The 23037-nt window shown below is 40.0% G+C and overlaps 1 pseudogene; it reads right to left on the reverse strand.

The window, feature by feature from the left end:
• Positions 1 to 4992: 4992 nt before the first annotated feature.
• On the reverse strand, positions 4993 to 12875 carry LOC118980453 (NADH dehydrogenase [ubiquinone] 1 alpha subcomplex subunit 8-like; annotated as a pseudogene).
• Positions 12876 to 23037: the final 10162 nt, after the last annotated feature.

Below are 23037 nucleotides of genomic sequence, written 5' to 3' on the forward strand. Positions count from 1 at the left end.
TCAGAGTTGTGTGCTATTTTTTGACCCCTCACTCTGTTCCAAGCACTGTGCTAAGGGCTTTTTGTTCATTGCCTTGTTGGTGCCTAGAAACAATGGTATGTAGAAGGTCCTATTTCCTATTTTATAGAGAAGGGAACTTAGGTTAAGAAATATTAAAGAACACTCCCAGCATTCTTCAGCAACTGAATGACACAGCCAAGACTTAAATCCATCTGATTCCATAAGATCCTGCTTTTGACAGCTCTCCAGAGTACCTTTAAAACTGATCATAAATTGAGTCTTAAAATCACAGACAATCCAACAAACCAGGAGGAGATGGGAAAAGAAAGATGGATGTAGTTATGTAGTAGTTGCAGACTTCTGGGCATTTTCTAGTCTCACTAGAGTCAACTTGGTCGACTCTGCATTTTCAAGTTATGGGAGGAGGTTGGAGTGCAGATGAGTGAGAATCTATAATTACACGTTCCAGAGTTCTTCTTCTATGAGTTCTGCTGATCAACTGTAAAACTAATTAAGTTTCTGTCTTCCACTTTTATTCTCCAAGCATTCTGGCTTTATTTTAATGTGCATAAATACCTGCACATTAGAGAGCCACAGGTATCTGTCTGAGATGCAGAGCCAGAACAAGGGTATTCTATAACAAAATTCCAAAACACAGAACAGTGGAGCTAAAAAGGATCTCAGAGACTGATGCACGTTGAAACCACCTATGAAACTTTTCCAGGAACTAGATCACAATGGTTCCCAAAACAGGCTTCTTGGGTCAGCAGCACCAGCATCACCTGGGAACGTGTTAGAAATGCAGATTGTCAGGCCCCAGCCCAGGCCTCTGGATGAGAGACTATGGGGTGGGGTCCTGCCATCTGTGTTTTGTTTACAAAGCCTGCTTACGTTTGAGAAGCACTGAACTAAAGCAAAAATTTGGATGGGATCCTGACACCATTTCTCTTTTTTGGAAGTACATTGCAGCTGTATTTCATATTCAGTTAAAAAATATTTACTTTCATATTTTATACATGAAATTTCTTTGAGCATTGTATTTAAAAGCACAAGAACCCTAACTTCCTGCTTTTGATCCTATTCTCCTGCTTTTCTCCTTAGCAATTAAAATTGAGTAAAAATATCATTTCTTAAAAGTCTGTCAGTCTGAAATGTTTTTTGCATTGAATTGTAAGGTAGTAGATGACAGAAACCATATTGTTTCACCTAATTTGGAAACAACCACATTAATAGTGAACAAATAGATATGTGATATCACTAAAACTATTCTAGAAACTTCCTTGGGATATTCATTTTTCTATATAGGTATTTTTATTAATATAGTTGTTAAAAGTCACTTTTTAAATTTATTGACTCCAGAAAAAAATAGTAAAAAGTTGCTATAGCCAAAAGGAGAAGAGAAAGCAGTTTTCTGGCCCTGCATATCTCTAACTAATTCAATTTCTGAAAAGTTTCTTTCCCTACTACTCTTCTGATTCGGTTCTTGTTCTGGAGAACTGTGGAATTTGTTCAGGGCAACATTTCCCAAATGGCATTCCTGTAGGACATCAGCTTGTTTCCCAAAGCAAATGTTCCGGGGTAAATACATCTTGGAAATGCTGGGTTAAAAAAAAAATTAAATCAATAGATTCACTTCATGACTTGTTTGAGTTTTTAGTAGGTAATATGAATTGTGACTCTCTGGGGGGTTATGTCAGATACAGCATTTGCCATATTTTTCTAATAAAAAATTTTGGAAACAAACCAATAAGGCACTGTGTCTAAGGACCTTTGGCACTGACATGGAAATATTGCTATACAGAATCCTTTCCTCCGGTGGTGATTTGTGCAAAGAAATTTTGCCTGTCAATTTGTTGTATGATTATCTTAGTTTGTAAAATATCCTATGAACTGATTTTTGGTGCCCTAAAACTAACATATAGTTCCCGGGTATACGAGATGTATGTGTAGGTACACCTCTGCTTTAAGTAATTCTCTTCATGTCATATGAAAACATTATTTCTGGAGTATAATGTATTTTAAGCAATTTAATAAATATATATAATATAAGCATGATGATTAGTGTTCAAATTAAAATCTTTGTTAAAAATTTTGTTTTTATTTTGATAGAAGAGAAGGCCAGTTGATATTTTGATCTTATTGGTGGTAAAGTCATTTCAATTATTAATGTTTTTTCAATGAGTATTTATTGAGTATAATATTAAAGAATGTTTTACTCAACTTAAGGCATTAAAAACTATTAGTTTTTTATTACTGCATAACAAAAATTATCACAGAGGCTTCAAACATCACCCACATTATCAGCTCACAGTGCTGCAGGTTCAAAGTCCAGCTAGACATAGCCAGATCTCTGCCCAGGGTGTCATGAAGCCAAAACCCAGATGTTGGCCAAATGAAATTCCTGTCTGGAGGCACTCATGTTATCAGCAGAATCCAGTTCCTTGCAATCGTGTAACTGAGGTTCCCGTTTTCTTGCCTGTTGTCAGTAGGGTGATGATCTCTGGTCCTATATGCTGCTTTCAGGTCCTTTCTACACAGCCCCCTCTACCTTCGGGACAACAAGGGCATGTCCAGCCTCTCATTTGCTTTGAATCTCTGACTTTTTCTTCTGTCTCTAGCCAGAGAAAACTCTACTATTAATGATTCATTGCGATTAGGTCAGGCCCGCCTGGGTGATCTCCCTTTCTTGAAGTCCACTGTGTCATGCAACATAATCACAGGAGTAATGTCACATTCACAGATTCCACCCACATTCTGAGGGGAGGAGATGCTGCAGGGACAAAGGGCATGTGGGATCATCTTAGAATTCTGCCTACCACAAAGTGCTAAGACATATCCCGATTCTCCAAAGTTTAAAAGTTGGGAGAAGCCCTGACTGGCCTGGCTGTCTTGGCTGAGCATCAATCTGCAAAGTGAAAGTTTACCAGTTCAGTTCCTGGTCAGGGTGCATGCCTGGATTGCAGGCCCAGTCCCCAGTTGGGGTATGTGCAGGAGGCAACTCAGAGATGTTTCTCTTACACATCAGTGTTTCTCTCCCTCCTCCCCTTCCTCCTCCTATCTCTAAAAATGAATAAATAAAATGTTTTTTTAAAAAAATTAAGAGATTGACAAATATAAACAGAATATAAATTTTAAAATGAATGCTACACTAAGTGCTTCAGTAGTTTATAGGGTGACATCAGTGGGATCAACTAGTTAGAAAAATTACATAGGGTTTTTTGAAAAATTAGGTCCAGAGGTCCAGAGGGATAATAGGTCCAGAGGGATAATAATAGAATGGCTGGCATTTATTGAGTTATAAACCCCCAGCATTGTCCTGTTTATGTATATTATTTTATTTGATGTTTACAAAAATTCTACTACAATTATTCCCATTTTGCAACTGAGGGAACAGAAGTTTGGAGAGGTGAAATCTGGCAAGTGGCAGAACCAGAAGCAACGTCAAGGCAGTGGGTTCCTTGTTACTATTGAACGTAACAAACCTTTGTTAGGTCATTACCCTGAGCCAGGCACTTTGCTTGGCACTGTTAATACACAAGTAAGATCCAATTTCTGCCTCTGGGAAGTCACAATAAGAGAGGGTGTCCAGAAACAAACCACTGCCCTGGAGTATGTAGAGTTTGATAACAATACAATGGCCTCACAAAGGATGATTAAATCCACTTCAGAGGGTCACCAAGGGCTTCTTGAAGGAGGTGACACTTGAGCTAGATCTGAAGAATGACTAACTCTCCAGGAGAATGTGGAGGGTTGGGATGGACAAGGAGAAATTCCAGAAATGGAAAAAGGCAAGGAAGAATGAAGCCATGTGACCTAGTTAGGATAACTCTAGTTTACTAGGGAGAGATATGAGATGAGGCTGCAAAAGAAGCCATGCGTCCAATCACTGGTGGCCTTGCACAACGTAATGGCTTGATCGGATTTATCCCATAGGTAGGGAATCCATTAAGCTGTTTTATGAAGGAGAATAACATGGACAGAGTTGTAACCCCAAAAGGTCATTTTAGCATTAATGTGGGGATGCATTTGAGAAGAATAGGAGTAGAGCAGGGAGACCAGTTAGAAGACTATCATCACGTCTAGATGAGCGATATTGAGGGCCTGTGGTGAGAAGCAAAGCAGACAAATGTGAGGGGACCATGGAGAGATGAGGTCTGGTGACCTGTTAGACTGAGGGCACGAACAAGAAAGAGGAGTTGGGATCACCCTTGGGTGTGGTTTAGCTTATTGTTCAGTACTGCTCAAATAAAGTTTGAGTTATCGGTATGACCCCCAAGTGGAGACAGGGGAACCCACGCGCAGATGTTTCTGTATTGCGATGGACACGTGCCTAGCATGCAAGAACATTCATGCAGGGTTACTCCCCAGAGCAGATGACTCTTAGGAAGATAGGAAGAAAACCAAGAGGGACAGTGGAAGAGGTTTTCTAGAGCAAGTGAAAATTGCCTAGAGAGCCCCAAAGGATGGGGGTAGCTGGGGGAAAATGGAATCCAGATGAAGAGAGTGTTACCATATGACTTTACGGTGGTGCACTCAGCACGGGGTGATGCAGGGGCTGTGCCTGAGACGTGAGCACACTGTCCACTGTGAAGTCACTTTAGCATGGTCCTGAAAGCTCTTCCTCAGACTTAGGAATTTGATTTATTTTGTTTGTTTATTATTATTGTTGAAATGGAAGTGGCTTCATTTCTCAGCAGTGGCCTCTCCTTAACCAAGCTCACCAAGACTGAGTCACACATGTAGACAATGCATTGATTTGCAGGGGAAGCTACTGGCAGCCGGCCTCCCTGACCAGGGCCCATACCAGGGAAACTGAGCTGCTGGGAGACTGCTCTGGTATCATGACCTAGTGAAGGAGATTGCCAGATGACTACAGTGTTCTCCTGTATCAGAGCCTGACCAGCACTTTCCCAGTCAACAGACATGGATAGACATTTTGGTTGACTTAACAGATGGCTGCTGTCCACCCCCTCTTGCTCCTTAGGTTCCCTTTTAGTCACACTTTTTCTCTGAATCAGCTTCCTTGTTTGCTTCTTCTTGCCAAATCACAATCACTTTTTTTCTTTTAAATTTTTTAATGGCCAGGAAATGGCATAGAATAATGGCCAAGTCACATAAATTAACTTTTTTGTAATGTTCATAAACCGCATGTGAGTTTTTGTCTGCTGTTTTCCAGGCACATGACTGAGTGTGGGGCATGGACCCATCTTTACATGGAGCAGGAAAAAAGGTGGCTGCGTGTCTGGCAGGCTGCGAATCTCCTTTCATGTCCAAGTTGGGCTCTGGTCTTGATCTTGAGTGACAAGGATTATCTGGTAAAGGTCATGTGTTTTCACCTTGGTGACCCTGGCTAGCTCTCCCAGGTCAGGTCACACCCAGTCCAGCACACACTGGTGTAAAACTTTGCCTGCTGTTTGTGACAGCAACAAAACAGTTGTAGGCTGTAATAATCGATGCAGGTTTAGAATTCTATAAAGTAGAATACTGCACAGTGACATTTCATCTGCGCACTTGTTGACAAGCTTGCCTTTCTCTAAACTCTGCTTCAGGTCCTTCTCTTCCCAGCAGCATAGCATGAGCCCCTCTGGGTTTACGCACTGAGCTTCATAGTGATGTACCACAGCTTTAAGCACAGCAGGACTGACTTTCACCTCTTGCACTTTCAGATCCTCTGAAGTGGGTAGCTCCACTGTCCCAGGAAGGAAGGCAGTGTCCCCAACCGGGACGAGGTGCCCGCAGCCACATCGTCCCTGTCTCCTACCATCACTTTTCAATCCTGCTTCTTTGATATTGCTCCCAGGTTTTGGTTGGAGCTTTGGGTCACCCCCAGCTCCTCAGTCACTCATCTTTAGAGCCCACCTTTTCTTGATTTAGGCATGCCAGTTACATCCACGTGCAGATCTTTAACCATGTAAATTGTGGATGACAACTTTCCAGGTTATAAAGGGCAATCCACAGTCATCCCCTGTGAAGAAGAGTCAGAGAAGGTTAGAAAAAAGGGTACGCTAGATTTAAAGAGTTCTTGCAAAAAAAATACCAAAAAAACCCTAGTCAAGTAGCTCGATTGGTTAGATCATCATCCCCATATGCCAAGGTTGTGAGTTCAATCCCCAATTAGGGCACATACCAGACTCAACCAATGGCCCCCGCCAGTGGCTCAGCTGATTGGAGCATTGTCCCATACGGCAAAAGGTTTGTGCATTAGCTTCTGAGTCAGGCCATGTATAGGAGGCAACTGATCCATACTTCTCTCTCACATTGATGTTTCTCTCTGTCTCTCTAAAAAATCAAAATCAATAAACATAGCCTTGGGTGAGAATTTAAAAAATAATAAAATGTATATATAAAACTCTATATAAAAAAGATGTAACCAGTGAATGCATAAATAAGTAGAACAACAAATAAATGTTTCTCTTTCTTCTCCTTCCTTTCTCTCTCTCTCTAAAATAAATTGTAAAATATTGTTAATAAAACTAAAGAAAAGTTATTGCAGGTGTAACATCTGGCCAAGGATGTGAATTCTAGGGATGTTCCTTGTCCCTGTGAATCCTAGGGAGACCATGGAGATGTGGATTTGGGGCAGCAGGACAGCTCGATGAAATCATGTTTGGGGGCCATTTTCTAGGACTGAGGGTAAGGATTGACTACCTCCACTCCCTACATTAGAGTAAGGATTGACTAGTGGGCAAGAGTCCAGTGAAGAAACTGAGGCAGTGGAGGTAGGTGGACTATGCAAAGCCAGGACTTAAATGGTGACAAAGTGCAGAAAGGAACTACCACGTTGAACACCTGTTTCAAAGAGAGAAGCCACAAGACCTGGTGACTGATGGGCTATAGCAGTTAAAGATGAGGAACTCATTGGCACACACACACTCTTTTTCTTTAGTTTTATGATTCTCATTGTGCTTTGGGTATTTTAATTAATATTACTCGTTGTTTTGGGTATATGTCTGTAAGCACTATACATGTGTAAAACTTGACATTTTCAGTCTGTCTGAGTCTGGGACTCCTTACCCTGGTCTACTTAGGTTTAACACAATGAGCAGCTTCTTAGAAATTCCACCCTGTAGTCTAATCCAGATGATTTTCCTTTGTCAGATCTCTTAGGAAGAAATGTCCTGATATAAGCAGAATAAGGAATAGAATTCTGAGAGAAGAAACTCAGGCTGAAGAGGAGGAGAACTGACCTCTCGAGCAGTAAACATTTATTAAATGCACTATATCCCTAAGGTTGCATGGAGTGCTGTGAAGGCTCTGAAACCTGAATTCCTTCTCAGGAGCTGGATTCTCCTGTAAGAAACAAGCAGCAGCAAGCAGCATAAGGGTCTATATGAGCTATATAGGCTTGTCCATGGCAATGGGTGGTATTTGCATAAAAACTAAGCAGTGGGCCCCTGGAAGCCATCTCAGAAAAAAGAAGGTCAGGAAGACAAAAATCTCCTAGCGTGAAGGCCATAATAAAGGCAAATAGGCAAACTGGGACCGATATGTTTAGTCACAGAGTCCAGGGGGATTCATCTTTTCTTATTCCTCAGAGGCTTATTCTCTGCAACACACTTTTATGTGTATAAACCTCATTTCAGCCTTGACACAATTCAGCAAAGGAGGCATGGTGGGGATTGTAAAGGGGGGAAGGATTTGAAAGAGATTTATGATGTCAAAACAGCAGGACTTTATGACCAATTAATCTTCCGGGAAAGGGTGGGTGAAACGTCAAGGATGACCCTCCTCCATTCACTCAGTCACTTGCTTATTAAATCACCTGTGCAGCAAACACTTCCTGAGGTCCAGTATGCGTTGTGTCTGTGCCCCGGTGCTACCGAGCAGCTCCTAGTGCTGCTGCGTGCCGTAGGAAACAGCGGAGGAAGAACACCTGGTGCTGTCTTTCAGCTCCCCGCTTGCCTGTGGGACACCCAGGTGAAATCAGCCAGTAGGAAATTTTACAGAAAGGTTTGGCTTTTTGGGGGCAGAGGTCTGGGGTCTGAAATAGATTTGGAAGACCTGGGGTGAATTAGACGACCTGGGAGATGTTGGTTAAGATATTTAATAATCCTCAGCTTCAGTTTCTTTCTGCGGGCAATGGCAGTAATGTCTACATCACAGCATTATCTTAGATCAAATAAATGTGAACAGGCCTGAAAAATAGCAGAGCATCATATAAACTGAAAATATTATTACTGGTATTTCATTGCTGTAGAATCAGCATCTTCTCTGACTAAACAGCTTAAAACATTCCTCAAAAACCAGTTTTATACTAATATTCCTCCATTATTTCATCATTCACCCTTCCCCAGGCAAAGGTCAAGAGTTAAATAGATATAGGTGTTGATATCCAGACTCTGAGTAGAAATTGAGAAGACTAGACTAATTCACATCTTAGGTGTGAAAGGTACATGTGGCAGGAGCCGAGCAGGACTGCTGTGCTGTTGTGCAACCTTGACATCTAAAAGTATTAATAGGAAGCCCTGGCTGGTGTAGCTCAGTGGATTGAGCGTGGGCCTGCAAACCAGAGGGTCGCGGTTCGATTCCCAGTCAGGGCACATGCCTGGGTTGCAGGCTGGTTCCCTGCAGGCCAACTCCCAGCAGGGGACGCATGAAAGGCAACCATGCATTGATGTTTCTCTCCCTCTCCTTCCCCTCTAAAGATAAATAAATAAATAAAATCTTTTAAAAAAGTATTAATCGGAAACAAATTTCCAGATATTCTGAATACTGGAAAGTGAGGAGGGGAAAATTTAGAAAAATTTGAGAGAAAAAGTCAAGTTATGATCAGGAAACCCCCTGATTGTCAAAATGAAAGGTAGGGGAAAGCCAGGATACCTTTAGAAAAACATCCAAAACAAAGTTACTGAATGCCAAATTTAGGAGATCTGTTTTGATTGAGTAAAAGCATGAAATATGTGACAAGGAGGGTTTTTTTAACGGTCTGCTTTTTTCGTCATTTTTGGCTTCATAAAGTTAGATTTTAAAAACAAGTTTCTTAGATTCATTCTTGGTTTTTGGGTGATATTCCTATAACAAACTCCATGGATTAGAGCTTGGCCAGAAAGATTAAGGAAAACATTTCTGCTCAGTTTTCAACTTTCAATACAGTGTGATATGGAGGCAATGACTTAGTGCCCGTCCAGGCAACCCATTGCATTTTTTAGCTTTTATTAATTGATGACTGGATGCATAGGTGCATCTACTATGCAAGTAGCCAGCATGACTCAGAAGTAAAATGGGAGGCTGACAGGTCACCTGGTTCTAGAAATTTGCTTACCATGTTCCAGTAAATCACCTCAAGTTCAGGTCAGTCAAATAATAGTATATCCTTAGCACCACACGTGCATGGTTCTGGGAATGCATCTCCTCAGCCCAAGTGCCTGCTTCCTCTCCCCACCCCCAGACCCCTTCACAGCTGAGGACAATGTGCCCTTCAGTTCAGGAGCCAGAAAGAGAGTTGGCAGCAGATCTTAAATGCTCCCACCCCAAAAGCTGCCCCATTTTCCTCTCTGCCCTCCTAGACTTGGAATCCCTCACCATTCAAAGGTCCCCCTCCTGCCAGCCCTCAATGCACTTCCACGTGGAAGGGATTGGAGAAGGGCAAATGTCCCAGGATGCAGCTTTGCCCCACTCCTTAGCTTTTCCTGATTGTCATGGCTTTCCTCTCTCCCTTTCAGCCAGTTTTTATGTCAGTGGAGACTGTTTTCCTGTCTCCTCTGATCTGTCTCCTTCTGTCCTCAGATTACTTCCTGGAGAGGATGGGACTGAGTGCAGACAGAGGCAACCTTGACACTGAAATGATGGTACTCACTGTGGTGACTACAGGTGCAGTGATGGCTGCACACTAATCTGGTAAGCGGGAGTGTAGACCAGAGCAAGATTGGCCTGTGTTGATAACTGTTGACATTGGATGGTGGAGACACAAGGTTTCCTTACACACTTTTCTCTGCTTGTGTATGTTTGTGGCTTTTCATAATAAAAGGTGAAAAGTAAAACAGTTAGAATTTGGAAATACTGTGAATTTTTAGTACTTCTTTTTGGCGGGGGGGCAGGTGACATGAATAAACACATGCTATTTACCAATGTGAAGAAAAGGCAGGAATTATTCTGTGAGAACATTACTGGTTTGGATCTCTCCTTCTCTCCCACCACCAACTCCAGTCTTGGACAGAGTTATCTGGTACTTTTCCTCCCTGGTTTTAATCGGAATTGCCCTACACTTCCTTCCTGCTGAAGGGGCAACTTTCTTCCTCTCTGTTACAAATTGGAAAAGGTAACCCTCTTATAAGGCAGTTGCCATTCAAATGTAACTGAACCTTCCCTTGGCCTAAGGTGTCCTTCCACCCCAGCTGATTTTGCTGTGACAGGGAGTTGCTGCTTGTCATTCTTGTCCTTAAATTCTCCCTTTGTTCATCTCGGAATTAAATAATCCTTTTTTGCCCAACTTTTTCACAGGCCTCTGATGTTTGACAAAGAATTGTCTAGAGCTTCTCTAGTATTGAAAAGATACTTATCAATATTAAGCATGCAAAAACAGATTTCACATATAAAGGATTATTTTCAGTTGAGACCACATTGTTATTGAGAAAGTTGAAGACAAGTAATTTTATGAGTCGAAAGATAAGGAACCACCAGCAAAAACTGTAGATGTTTGGGGCAGAGCAATTCAGGCTCAACTGTTAAACATCCCTCAGTACCTGGGCTCAGCACAGTTCCCCAAAGAAGGCCTAGAAGCATCAGTTCCGTTGCAGAATGGTGGCAACCCTGATCAAAGACAGCTAACCAAATCCTTAGGCGGACCACAGAAATGTTCCTTTTCTAGCAAAAGATGCCCATTCTTCCTAGAAGGTATAGGACGGCCTGTGATAATGATTGCATTGAGAGAGTAAGTGAGTGCTCACGAGGGGCCAGCCACTATGCTAAAACCATCATCAACTTCTCTACTTTTGATCCTAAACCACTCCCTGTCCTTCACTCTACCCACATCTCATTAACTCAGTTAAGAGTGTGGACTCAGAAGCCAGTTTGCCTAAGGAACAAGACCCTCTTGTATCCTCTTGTACCTTAGTCCCCATGTCTTTAAAATGAATATGATAACCATAAAGTCTTCATGAAATTGTTGTGAGGACTCAAAGAGGTACTATATGTTAAGCTTTTAATTAATTAATTAATTGTTTATAATTTTCTTTTTTTCTAAAGATTTTATTTATTTATTTGTAGAGAAATGGGAAGGGAAAGAGAGGGAGAAGAACATGTGTGGTTGCCTCCTGTGTGCCCCCCATGGGAGACCTGGCCTGCAACCCAGACATGTGCCCTGACTGGGAATCAAACCAGTGATCCCTTGATTCACAGGCTGCCACTCTATTCACTGAGCCACACCAGCCAGGGTGTATGTTACCCATTTAGAACAGCACCTTGCATAGAGTAAAGGCTAAGTAACTGTTAGCTATTAATGTTGTTCTTTCGAGAGACACAAATGTGACAGATTTTGTATGTTTTCAAATATTTCCTATACTTTTTTTTCAGTTTATTTTAGACTCCTTTAAACCTTTTTGTAAGTTAACGAACATCTCTTTGCCTGTTGAAATCACAGGATTATCATAATCAGCCCTATCAAGTGGCTATCTTTCAGCAGCCGTTTTCTACGGAATTTGACAAGGGAGAGGGAAGTGACACTCATTCTCTACAGATGATGACCACAAATCTGTCTGTGTTGACACTGAAAAAACATCTTCAAGGTCTGGTGCTGACCCAGAATGAAAGTGTGTGTCCATATTTATATATCACCATTATCTCTATGAGTAAATTCCTGAATAAATTGCACATGTAATATTATATATATTTATAATTTAATACTCTACTTACCCAGACTATGATGACAGTTGCACAAATCTGCAATATACTAAAAATCATCAAATTGTCCCCTTTATACAAGTGAATATTATGATATGTATTATATATAACACGCATAGTGTGTATATACATATATGTGTGTATATACATATACACACATGTATACACACATGTACGCACACACATTCTGTTAAGAGGACAAAGTGGGATTCAGCTACCTACCTCCATACACAACCATTAAACAGAGATTGGTGGAGAAGGAAAAAGGGTTTTATTAGCACGGTGCCCAATTTGGGGGATGGGGGCTCCCTTGCTCCAAGCCATTCTGAGGGGGAAACACAGAAATCCCCTCATCCCCAAAAAGACTGAAATCCAAATCCATGCCCAGAGACCCCCACCCTCCATTCTTATCCGTAGTCCAAGGCTGCTGTATGGATGGGTCTCCGTCTCTCCACCTCCACTCTCTCTCCCTCTCTGGAGTGTGCAGTTTTGAGGTCAGCATCTCCATTGCCCCACCGAAGCTTCCCCTCTCTCCCAGGGCCAGGTGCACTGCCAGATCACTACAGCCAGCCATGTGAAGGACTCAGTCTGCCGGGCCCCAGCATCCAGGGCTGCTTGTGCCCCAGGGCTGACGAACAATTCTGGCCCACTCACCTGTGTACCACTCTCCGGGCGAGAGAATGGGAGTAACCCAGGACCTGTGCTGTGTGCTGTGGGGCTGCAGCACTGAGCCTGAGCCTGCTGCTGGTGAGGTGCACATGCTACATGAACAAGCTCCAGACCGTGCAAGCAGGCAACAGAAGAGCCATGAGCAAGGCTGGTAATCCTGCACAAAGTACTCAGCCTCCATGGGCTGGCTCCCAGCGGTGCAAGAAAAGGAATGTAAAAAGGGAAGGGCTTTTGCAAGCCCTCCATTTTAAATCTTGCCCCCAAAATCCTACCCACTGTGGGAGTGTCCAAATTCCCAGCAAGTATGGACCAATGTCCACCATGAGCATCAGCTCACACTGCATCTCTATCCCTTCTCCCGCCGCCATGATCCAGCAGCAGGTAGGAGGGTTTTCTAGTTGCGCAGGGGCACTGTATCTCTGCCCAGTTTTGGGCGTCTCCTTGTTACAAGTGTGTTGTGACCTTTTCAGCCCCAAGCAGACTCTGTGCAAGTTGTCTTTGGCTGTGTCACATATGCTTCTTGGTTGTTGGAGCAATGCATTCTGCTGCCAGGCTAGTTTGTATATTGCTGTCTGACAGGGTGAAATGCCGGTCACATGGTTTTGGTTGTGATTTCAACTGGCACTTTCTGATCCATCCTGGGTGGGTCTCCCCAGGGATTGCAGGCTTGCACTGCCTTGGGGTTTCTCCCCACTCCCCTGACATCTGGCCGGACCACTCTGCTACAATCCAGTATGTGCATTATATCTCAATAAAGCGTCTTTAAAAATACCATTCTATAAGATATTCTATATACATAAACAAACAGTGTCTGGAAGAAAATACACTAACCTATTAACAGTAGCTATTGTAAGGGGAAGTCTTTATGAGGATAACTTTGATTTTGTATTCTATGTGCTTCTGTACCTGGATGCTTTACAACAAGCAAAGATTGATACATTTTTATATATTTTTGGTTTGTTTTGTTCACTGCTGTAACTCTGGTACCTGGTTCAGTACATGCATGTAACAGGTTACTAAATATTTTTCAAATGAATGGATAAATAAATTATATATTCTTTAAAACATTTATTTTTAGAGAGAGGACAAGGGAGGGAGAAAATGAGGAAGAGAAACATCAATGTGAGAGAGAGGACTGAACCATAACCCAGGCATGTTCCCTGACCAGGAATTGTACCAGCAATATTTTGCTGTATGGGATGAAGCCCAACCAAGTGAGCCACATGGGCCAGTGTGATAAATTATATTTTATATATAACAAAACAAACAGTGTACACAGTAACTTGGTAGGTTTCTGTATGTCATTCTCAAACTTGTTAATTTTTAAAATCCATTTCCAAAATCAGTTTAGGGAGGGGATACTTTTCAACAATTTGAGAACAATTCTTGGAATTCTTTGAATGGATCCTGGCTTTAAAAATTCAGGCTCCACAGTTGACTTTTGGCTGCAAATTTTGGCCGCAAAAGGAGTTTCCACATTATATCTTTTATTCAATCTGTTATAAAGCATATATATAAATTTATTTTTCTTACATCTAATATAAGAAAATGGGATGCTAAATAGTGATTCTATTTATATTTGGTATTTCCTTAAAATTACCTGATTGAACTTCTTTTTAAAGTAATAGAAGTAAGTCTATTGGTAGTTTTCAATCTAGGTTAGAATCTGTGTTTGAACTTCTCCTTCCCAATAAGCCTGTTTTATTTATATTACAGTAAATACTTACTGATAAGTATCTAAAGTTGTGGAATATTATTGTTTATATTAGTGTTCAAACATGTTTACTAATTATGTTATGATCATTTACAATTATTGGACATTATCTTGCTGCTTACTTAAGTGGAAGTTACTTGCAATTTTTATTTAATGCATTTATAAAAATATAAAATAACATTATCTTGATTTTAATCTCATTTTTACTCTAAAACAGTGGTTGGTTCTTAAACCTTTTGGCCATAAAACTCTTAAGGATCTTATGAAAGTGATGACTCTTTGCATGAGAAAATGTACACATTTTAAGATGATCCCAGCCCTGGCTGGTGTAGCTCAGTGGATTGAGCGCGGGCCTGCGAACCACACTATTGTGGTTCGATTCCTAGTCAGGGCACATGCCTGGGTTGCAGGCCAGTTCCCAGCAGGGGACTCACGAGAGACGACCGTACATTGATATTTCTCTCCTTCTCTCCTTCCCTTCCCCTCTAAAGATAAATAAATAAAAAATATTAAAAAAAAAAAGATGATCCCAAACCTCAAGTTAACTCTTCTTCTAAATCATTCAGATGCATGAAGATGACCACAGATTTGTTCACATCCATAGTTTACATACATATTTAATTTAAAAGCATGTAATTTAAATAAGGTTCCTACCTTTTGTATTGATGGTGATTTTTACATTTAACCTGTGGCCCCTAAAGCAAATAATTCCTTTATTAGAATATCATACTTCTCTAGGTAAGAGATACTAACTAAGGTGACTCTTGAATGATTGACAGACTGAGAAGGTTCACATTAACCAAACCCCAGTGGCTTGAAGCAGAGTTTAATTTTGTTTGAGTGAAGTTGTTACCAAACAGGAACTGGGCCCAGAGTGAGTCTGCCTTGGGCTGGCCTATAGTGTGTGGGTTCTTGACTTAGTGCAGGAAAGACTTCACAACACGAGTCCAGGTAATTTTGAGAGTACGTTTATTAAAACTGAGAACAGTGAAACAAGGAAGGGCTTAACATACAAGAAGCAACAGGAAAACCAAGGTGGGACTGCTTTAGCTCACTGGAAAGTCAGACAAAGGCGGCCTTGGAGACAGGTTCGGAGTTTCCCCAGGGTGAGCCGCCACTGCCCATTGCTGCCCTGGTCTCATGGGGACCCTTAGAGTTTAGGAGATGCGCACCTGAGTGAGAAGAAAGATGTGGGCTTGCTCCTGAGAGGGAGATTGTACCGAGTCCTTCTCCTTGAGGGATCTAAAACCTGGGATTTTAGGGGAGGTTTTAAGAGAGGATCTCAGTAGAATATTCATCAGCTTTGCACTGATAAGCCAAAATGGTGTTTATTACTTTAGCTTCTATCCGTCTTTGTGGTGGATGGCACAAATGGCACTAATTGGATTTCTACTATCTATCTTCCTGAGTGGGGTGATTTAAACTTCTTATCCTCTGGTTGTGGAGGAAAAGTGTAAACCATTTACTCTCAACTGTCCTTGGTTATGGGAGACAGAATTTTTCGATTTACTAGATGGCTGTAACCTGCTTGGTCACTTAACTATCTGTCTCAGTTTCCTGATTCCACTTGTCTTGGCTTACTAACCTGTCACAAAGCCAGCAGTTTTCTTTGTCCTTCCAATAAAGTCATTACGTAATTATTTAAAGGTGATGTACCTAAAGGATTGACTTCTCAAGACACCTTTTTCTCTTAGAATCTTAAGAAGTTCAAAACTAGCAATGACGGTTTTTAAGAGAAAGGAGTCTACAATTCATAAAAGGCAATTTCTTACACTTTTTGCTTCTGTAAAAACAAGGGAAGGGAATTGTGGTTTTGCAGTGTGATTTGGAGAATTGTTGGGACAGACTACAAGCAGCCTCAAAGACAGTTTTACCAAGGGAAACTCAGTTCAAAACAAGAACATAGAGAAACAAAGAAGGCACTGAATTAAGGATTCAGGATGGGTGAGAGCTACATTTCTTGAAAACTGATGATCAACTTTCTGTTGACAAACTACTCAGTCTGGAGGTAAAAGATTCAAATGGGCCCATTTCAGACTCCAGTACACCCATCATTCAGTTTCCATTGGTGGGAAGAGAGAAGGTGTTGGGGTGATTTCACCTTATTTTCAGGGCACAGAATTCAGGGAACAAATGCTAATTTCCTACACTAAGAAACTTCTCTAGATTTGTGATATTTGGGGCAAGAACTATTAGAATTGTATTTGCTCCATAACTAGACTTGGGGAATAAAAACCCAAAAGAGACAGAGTGAGTGATGATAATCTTGCAGAGGAAACCAAACCCAAGCAATCTCCACAGTGCCTGCAACAGCTATCATTCTCTCCAGTCTCCCCCAATGGAATAAGGAAAAGTATGAGAAGATAAACTCCAGCAGAAGACCATTGAATTTGTCTGACCAAAGTCCTTGGTGGATATATTTTTGTAGGTTAATGAAAATGGAGTAAGTGTTGGATGCAAGAATGGCATAAATATTGAATAATTATTTCAGGTGTGTACCTATGAGCAAAAAGAGTGGGAGGTAGGTTGGTGCAGTGGTACTGAACAAACATATTCACACTGGAGGGGGCTGGCCATATTTAAAGGAGAAGAGGAATGAGCCAATGAATGGAAAGAGCTAGGGGATAATTTCGGAAAAATAAAAGATGACTATATACCTTAAGGTCCCTGTTTAGGACTGAAGGGAAAGAAGGCTGGGGAAAGAATGGTTTCCCTGTGTATAAGAATGTTAGCACTGAATTTCTAAGAAGAGTAGAAGACATTACACGTGAAGTTTGGGGGATGATGAGGATATTGGTGAAATGTGTATGTTAGGAGGATGGGGGTTACTGATCTGATAGAAGAAATATATCTGTATAAAGGAATAAATAACCATCCACCTGAAGTTGTCCTTAAAGAAAAAAGTACCAACACTTGTTGAATGGTCTTTCCTCTTAAATGCCTCAAAGTTTTGAGGAAACTGTCTGGATTGAATATACTGTTCTTTTGAAAATCCAACAACAAAGATGCCACTCCTCACTTATCAAAAGTCTTTCCAATAGTTTAGCTTTTTAGCTACATAGAAGAAGGCAAGTGAGAAGACTGGATTCTAGGTCAATTCCCCTGCACCATTTTTTGGAAAGCTTTTATTCATTTCTCAGTTTCTAAAATACCAGGTACTTTTACATAAATTCATTTCCTAGATATGTGAATTTTATGGCAGTTGCCCATATTGCCTGCTTGCCACAGGTTCCTAGGAGCTATCAGGAATAGAATAAGCAGTACAAGGAAGAGGCCCATGCATCAGATTGTGTGTCTAGACTGATTGTTGAAAAGCCAGTTAGTTATTAGGGACTAGAGTTTAGTAAGTGACTGATAGGAGGTCTCAAGGGAGAAGTTGATGTAGAGATGACCTGCATTTGCTATCAGGAGCAGTAAGCATTAAATAAATAGGCAGAATTGCTCAGGAAAAAAAAATTCTTATCTTCAACTTGCACCCTCTTCTTTTGTTGGGCCACCACTTCTTCGGGTACCCAATGGTATCATAAAAGTTTATTGGGAAAAAAATAAAATTCTAAATTTACTGCCAGTTAATGTACATCAGTTTTGGAGCTAAAAATATGAATAGTATATTAGGCTGCATTATAGAAGTAGAGCAGCGAAAGAGAGGAGGCAATCATTTCACCTTCCATGAAAAGGACTAGGTTCTGTTTTAGGACTCTTATTTTGAGAGGAACACTTAGTCAGAGAATAGCTAGGGCCACCATGTTATCTGAGGAATGACTAAAGGCCTGGAAAAAGAATACCATGTGACTAGCTTCAGATTTGAAGGGTTGTCTGCCCTGTGAAAGAGAGAAGTCTTATTTAACGTTGTTCTTAAGGGCAAAACTAAAAGCAACAGAAGACAGTGAATAAAGGATATATATTGGATCATAATGAAAAAGAAATTTCTACCAATCAGTTATTTAAAAGTGGCATGGAAAAAAGTAAACTGCAGAGTAGCATTAGACATAGAATCCTATTGTAGTTTGAAATTGTACACAAAGATCTTTCAGCAATAGAGGGACAAGATTGTTGGTTTAGAAAAACGATGCTAGCAGGAGGTTAGAAGGTGCATAAGAGAAAAAGGCAAGGATGGCCAGTTAATAGGCCATTGAAATAATCCAGGCAAGAAATGAGAATTTTTTAAGCTGGGGTTACTACCCCAGCTTAAGTGAGCATTCACAGTTAGAGGTGACCCAAGTGTGTATCAACAGGTGAATAGACTAACAAGATGTGGTACCCAAATAACATCATTTTGTTCAACCTTATTTTGTTGTAACATTGATGAGATGCCATAGGAACTTAACTCTTCATATCAGTTAGGCTGTGGTAAAACTGATTTTGTCATACATTATTTTACTTAAAGTAGCAGAATATTGATGACATTAAGTGAAGACTTACTACATACAGTGTAGTAAGTAGTGCATAACATTTCACTACATACAGTGAAATGTTATTCACCCTCAACAAAGGAAGGAAATGTTGACACATGCTATAATGTGGATGAACCTTAAATACATTATAATAGGTGAAATAAACCAGTCACCAAAGGACAAATACTGTATATGACTCCACTTATATGAGTTACCCATAGTGGTCAAATTCATAGAGACAGAAAGTAGAAATGTGGTTGTTAGGGGCTGGGAGTAGAGAGGAATGAGGCGTTAGAACTCAATGAAGACAGAGTTTCAGTTTTGGAAGATGAAAAAGTTCTGGAGATTGATGGTGGTGACGGTTGCACAATGAATGTATTTAATGCCATGGAACTGTACATTTAGAAATGGTAAATTTTACATTATGTATATTTTCACAATTTTAAAATTACACTTCTGAATTTCTTTAAGAGGGAGAGACATAAATTTGAGAAAGAGTTTAAAGATTTGAAGAAGGAAGACTGAAGGTAGTTGCCAAACTGTCTAGTTTAGCTGACTAGGTAGACAATGAGGCCATTAGCTGAGAAAGAGAACAATAACCAAAAAAGAGAAACAGCTTGGGAGGAGATTATGAGCTCAGTTTTACAAATATGAAATTTGAGTGGCCTGAAGAACATCTCAGTTGGAGATTTTTTTTTATTCTTACCCAAGGACATTTTTTCATTGCTTTTAGAGAGAAAGAGAGAAAGAAAGAAATATCAGTATGAGAGAGAAAAATCAGTTGGTTGCCTCATGTATACACCCTGACCAGGGATTTAACCTGCAACATAGACATGTGCTCTGACTGGGAATCAAACCCACAACATTTTGGCGTACAGGACGATGTTCTAACCAACTAAACCAGGGCTAAATAACAACTTTATTGAGGTATATGCAATAAATTGCACCTACAATTTAAAATTTTATTTAATTCAAATACAGCTGAACCCTGACCAGATAGCTCAGTTTGTTAGAGTGTCATACTGATACACCAAGGTTGTAGGTTCAATCCCCAGCCAGGGCACATACAAGAATCAACCAATAATGCATAAATAAGTGTAACAACAAATCAATGTCTCTTTCTCTTCTCGTAACTCTCTTCCCCTTCTAAAAATCAAAAAAATAAAATAAAATATAGATGAAAGGGTTAACCAGTGTTACCCAACAAAGTCAATAAAAAGTGTTTTGACAGATGTATGCACCCATAAATTCATGACAATCTAAGATACAAAATATTTCTATCATCCAAAAGTTTTCTCATTCTCCTTACTCTCATCCACCCCTGCCCTTGACAATGACTAAGTTGCTTTCTGCCAGTTATCAATGAATTTGCATTTCTTAGAATTTTATATCAGTGGAATTCCTTTTTAAAATCTTTTTTATTTATTTCTTTTGAGAGAGAGAGAGGTGGAAAAGAGAAGGAGAGAAACATCAATGTGTAGTTGCCTCTTGCATGAGCCCCACTGGGGACCTGGTTCACAACCCAGGTTTGTGACTGACTGGGAATTGAACCAGTGACTCATTGGTTCACAGGCCGGCACTCAATCCACTGAGCCACACCTGCCCAGGCTATATCAATGGAATCTACAAGATGTAGTTTTTCTGTGTCTGACTTATTTCACTCAGCATAATGATTTTGAGAACCATCCATGTTGTTGTATGTATCCATAGTTCATTACTTTTTGCTACTGCCTGATATTCCACTGCCTGAATGTGCACGACTTATTTATCCGTTCATGTGTTGTTGGGCTCTTGGTTTATTCCTAGTTTGACCATTACAAATAAAGCTACTGTGAACATTCCAGTAAAGTCTTTGTGTGGACATGTATTTTCATTTCTCTTGGGTAAACACCTAGGAGTGGAATGACAGGTTGAATAGTAGGTAGGTATGTATTTAACTTTTTAAGAAAGTTTTCCAAAGTGGTGCCATTTTAAATTACCACCAGCAGTTGTTCCTCACCTTTGTAAACACTTGGTATTGTCAACTTTTAAACTTAGCCATTCTAATTGTGTAGTAGTAGCTCACTGAGGTTTGAATTTGTATTTTCCTGATGACTAATGATGTTGAACATTTTTTAAAGATTTTGTTTATTTGTTTTTAGAGAGGGAGAAGGAAGAGAAAAAGTGAGGAAGAGAAACATCAGTATGAGAGAGAATCATCAGCCAGTTGCCTCTCATACACTCCCTGACCTGGGACCAAACCTGCAACCTAGGCAGGTGCCCTGATGGGGAATTGAGCTGGTAACTTTTCACCTGGTGAGATCATATCCCACCAACTGAGTCACACCTGTCAGAATGATGTTGAACATCTTTTCAAATGTGTATCAGCCACTCCTGTAACTTTTTTTGTAAAGTGTCTGTTCAAATCATTGCCCATTTAAAAAATGCATTGGTTGTCTTCTTTTTGAGCTGCAATAGTTCTTCATATATTCTGGATACCAGCCTTTTATCAGATTTATGTATTGCAAATATTTCCCCATGCAGTGCCTTGTCTTTTTATTTTTTAACAGTATCTTTCTAAGAACAGATTTTAAAATTTTGATAAAGCTCAGTTTATCAATTTCCTTTTTTATGAAAGTTTGTTTTTATGTACTAAGACATTTTTTGCCTGCTTCTGTCTAATTCTAGGAGTTTCTTAATTTCATGTTTTGCATTTATGTCTATCATTCATTTTGAGTCAATTTTTATGTGCAGTGTAAAGGGTCAATGTTTTTTACTTCCTCCCCACCCCCACACCCCACCACCATATGGCTATGTAGTTCCAACAGAATTTGTTGAAAAGGTTTTCCTTTCCTTCACTCTTTTTAAATATCAGTTAACTGTATACCTGTGGGTCTATTTCTGGAGTCTCTGCTCTATTCCAAGTGGAGGAATCTAATGAGGTGTTTGAAATAGGAAATTAGAGCTTTTTTCCCCCCTCAATGTCAGCAGTGTATCTTTGCCAAGCCCACAGAGAAAAGAATCTCTCTTCAAGGAGGCCTATCTACCACTGTTAGGTTTGCTCATCAATTCTTAAATTATTGATTGAAATACATGTTTCTTATGGGCTAGAATTTCCAATTGCAGTGGAAAACAGGAAAACTTGGGTTTAGAGTTGGTCAAATGCACAATAGCACAATGTATTCAGGGGACCTAATTATTTGCAACACTGAACTTATTCATGTATTAGTTCAGTAGAATAGTTTACATAGTAAAGAATTGAAAATGCCTGGAAGACGGCTTAACGATCTGAAAACTTCTTTGCAAAAACAAGAAGGAATCTGGATGTCAGCAGCTTTTTCTTGTTCTTATTCATGCCACATAAAGTCATTTTTCAGGCACCAGGATCACTGGCTGTGTAGCCTGGACACTTGGGTGGTGGTCTGAGCCCTTCTTTTATCTCTAGAGTTCAAGAAAAGCAAATGCTTTACAGAAAATGGATTTAACTACCATCTGAAAATAGTGTGCATTCCACCTCAGAGAGGTTTAAGGAATACTTTCTCTTGTCCAAAAGGTCCTCTCTCTTATTTCCTGCCATTTATCTAGATATAATGACCCAAGGAAAGAAGAAAACAGATCCAAAATATTGTTTATTATAAATAAGAATTTTAAATAAATATGAGAGTACTTTTGAAGACATAATAGTAGAAGAGACTAAGTATGAAATTCAGTTTTAGTGGATTATTTAAAAGGATAAAAAAATATACTGAAGAACATGTATGCAGAAGCATGTGACCAAATGGCCTCAGGGAATCCAAGTTTATATTCTGATTTTGACATACATCTTAGATGTGTTAACCTCTCGCTTTATTTTAATGAGAACTACAGATGCTATTAGAAGAAATAGACAATGACTGCTTAACTATGCTTATTTAATAATAAGTAAATTAAAAATATATTTCAGACAAATCCTTTTCCACTTACATATGCAGTGTTTTTTGCTTATACAGCTTTTAATTTTGACCCTCTTTCCACTGATACAATTTGCATCTTCTTGGTGAGAAAAATCAAGTCACTCAACTCAGGAGTTGATTTTATGTCCTTCAACGAGTTTTTGAAAGTGCCTGGAAACTAAAGCTATAGGGTTTTGAAGCACTGAGTTAGTGATCTTTCTGAAAGAACGTCAAACCCACTGGTTGCTAAGCCCACTCTCTAAAGTCACTCAAAACTGTATTTAGCCCTGGCCAGTGTGGCTCAGTTGGTTGGAGTGTTGTCTGGTAAACTGAAAGGTCACGGGTTTGATTCCCACAACCAATTGAAGTTTCTCCCCCATTCTCTCTCCCTCCCTTTTCCTCTCTCTAAAATCAATAATCATGCCCTCGAATAGGGATTTTTTAAAAGTATATTTAGACTCCATAGCAGTAAACAGAATGGAAAAAAAATTTCCCCCATTTATGTTTTTGA

Source organism: Sturnira hondurensis, unplaced genomic scaffold (genome assembly GCF_014824575.4).
Source record: "Sturnira hondurensis isolate 20B ecotype Veracruz unplaced genomic scaffold, ASM1482457v3 Scaffold0022910, whole genome shotgun sequence".
Classification (NCBI taxonomy): domain Eukaryota; kingdom Metazoa; phylum Chordata; class Mammalia; order Chiroptera; family Phyllostomidae; genus Sturnira; species Sturnira hondurensis.